Consider the following 3021-nt stretch of genomic DNA (forward strand, 5'->3'; position numbering starts at 1 on the left):
TCCTCCTGTGGTACGCACAATACTTTGGATCCAAAATGTTATCAGCTTCCTCCTGATTTGTGATGGGTGGAAGCTTAATCTTGTTGTTTTCAAGGAGAGATTCGAAGATGGCTGGAACGTCCTCGTCCTTGAAGGAATACTCTTTTTGGAGTTTTGGTTCCGAAGTCTTTTGCTGCCTTCGGGATTGCTGTTGTGACGTTTGATTAGTACCAACAGCAGCTGCAGGTGCCTTGCCCTTACCACGGGAGGCAAAGTTCGAGTTCGGAGGATTGGCCGTCGGTTGGCTCCTCTCGGCCTTCTTCCTTCAGGAGGAAGCGTTCGGCTTTTTGTCTCATCGCACCTTTAAATCTTCCAGGTCTTTTGGCGGTGCGATTCCCATAGCCTTCTAGATGTCCAATGAAAGGTTTATTGTGACAGGGGCTCTCGCCTCTCGAGGTATGAAATCTTCGCTGACCGGATCCCTGTAATATCATTGCTTTATTTCGGAATCTCTCACGAAAGTTTCGACCGTCTGCAGCATTCTTCTGCTTCTGCATCAAATAGAGTGCCGTTTGAGACCTCGCATTCATCATCGAAGAAGTTTGTTAGAAACATATCCTCCATGTCGTCCCAACTGCTGATACTCCCCGGCTTGAGGCGACGATACCAATCAAAGGCTGTTCCGCGAAGAGTGCCAACGAATGACCGCACCATTAAGGGTTCATTCCCGGAGATTATTCCTAAGTGGGACTTAAAATATATTAAGTGTTGGGTAGGGGAACCCTTTCCATCAAACGGCGTAAAGTTGATTAAATTGAACTTTGCCGGATATGAAATTGATTCCCACTCCCTTGGGTATGGACATGGTATGCCGGACCTCTTCACTTCTTGAGCATTCATCAACGCGTTGATTTTGCTCTCCAAGTCCTTCCTTTTCTTGTCTTCACTCGTATCTGTCTTCGAGTGGCTTTGGGGAGAAGTAACGTGATCCTCCTTCGCATTATCATCCGGGGGACCGCCTCCGTTATTGTTGTTGACGGGAGGGATATTTAAGTTGACATTATCTTCTTCCCGTTCATTCTCCTCTTGATTCGGATTATTGCGACGACTGGGTTCTCCTTGGTGAGTTGTCAGTGCTGCGATTTGCTGGTCATGCATCTCTCTCATCTGCTGCATAGCCATCTCCATCTCGAACTTGAATGCCTCTTTCTGCTTAGTCAAGGCATCTTCAAGCATCTTGGTTACTTGTTCGGCACTAATCATAAGCGACTCATAGGGCTGTCCCGCACTAGATGCCGTGCCGTCGGACGCTATAGCCGAGCAGGAATCCGAACCAGCATCTGACACCTCCTCTTCCAAAGGAAGTCCCTTTTGCATCCTTTGGTAATTCTTTCGCCTATTGATCCCTGATCGCAATCGAGTCATGCGCTGGGATACTTCGGCAAGCTGATCTAAGTTAGAGTGTCGCGTCGATTTGCCTCTGCCGGTCATATTAGCAGACACTTCTGGGAATTCGTCTTCTTGGCGGACAGGCTTCTTCCTACGGAAACGCCTTGGCTTGGTCTCGGACGTTCCGGTAGAAATTCTCTCGAACACCGAAACTCTCCTTGGGGCTTTAGTACAGCAGCATTCTGACAGTACTGCCTTGATTATGTTGGCACACGGACAGTGAGATTCCGTGTCTCGAGCATCTCTCTTTCGAGACTTACCCGCACCCCCAGCTCTGTAGTACAACTCATCAGTTTGATAACTGGAGCAACCCATAGAGTGTTGGCATGACTTCCCGGGTATAACACAATCATCATCAGAAGAATGTGTTTCCCTCTGGGGATATGACGCTTTATTAGCGTTTTCAAAAGTCGCTCGTTCAAGTCTACGCTTTTGCGAGCGTGAAAACTTAACGGGCTCTTGAACTTCGACCCGCAATCCAATACGGTCGGTAACAGGGGCTTTCCCTTTGTTATCTTTCTTGGGGGATTAGCACGACCCCCAGTCTGGTTTGTTGTTTGGGGACCTTTCAACGGTCCCAATCGCTCCTTGACAGGTGCTCTACCTCGGTTTTCCGGTAAAGGACCGAGGCGACCTTTCAAAGGAACCTTGGATCTAGGAAGACCCACGTTCTTACCTGGCTCCGCCGGAGGGGCAAGGGAAACGGGATCTGGATTTGATGAAGGTTGGACGGCAATTCCGTCCACTTTTGCCTTTGGCGCCAGTTTTGCTTTTGGCACCCACATTTGCTTGTGTTTTGACGGCTTCTTGACCGTCTCTTCTTTCTGCATCTCTTCCGCTTTCTGCAGAAGGACTCGGGCATGCGCAAGCAACGCGCGGCGTTTCTTGATTCGCTCTTCGAGAGTGGAGCGAGTCCTCTTGACGCGGACCCATTCATTTGTCTCCGCTTTAGAGGAGGAGTTGGTTGTGCGCTGTTGTTGCACCTGACGCTGTCTGGACTTTAGATCCTCATTGTAACGGATCCCGTCCATCGATTCTGCGGCCTTAGCCAGTTGTCGCGCAAGGCGTTGACGCCGTCTTTGGCGCGCCCTCTTCGACAAGGTTGGAACACCTTCAGCGGTTGACTTTGCGGCGGAAGGGAGATCTGGATCTGCAGCTTCGACCACGTTAGACGCCATAGGAGCGTCGCGGTGAGTAAGTGCAACGGCAGTGAGGGGATCCTGGATCTTCGATCCGGAGGGCCCGCGAGCACTCTTGGAAGATGAAGTCTTCCTGCGCCCGTTTGGAGAGGCGGATCTGGAGGAGGAGGAAGAGAGGTACTCTTCAAACTTCTGTTGATCGAACTCGTATTCGATCTCTTCGTTCACCCGGATCTTGAAGGCCGGTTGCGTCACGACGGCCTCGGCAGCGAGGCCGTTGGCTCCCACTGTGGTCGCCAGTTTGTTTGTGGTAAAAGTTGATTTCTTCATTGCTATCGAATCTATTACAACTTTAGTCGTTACAATAAACTCGAATGAAATAAAAAGTTGATCTTTTTATAAGATCTCCTTACACAATGAAAATAAAAAGTTTACAACTTTATTATCAAACAAA

Source organism: Asparagus officinalis, chromosome 8 (genome assembly GCF_001876935.1).
Source record: "Asparagus officinalis chromosome 8, Aspof.V1, whole genome shotgun sequence".
Taxonomy (NCBI): domain Eukaryota; kingdom Viridiplantae; phylum Streptophyta; class Magnoliopsida; order Asparagales; family Asparagaceae; genus Asparagus; species Asparagus officinalis.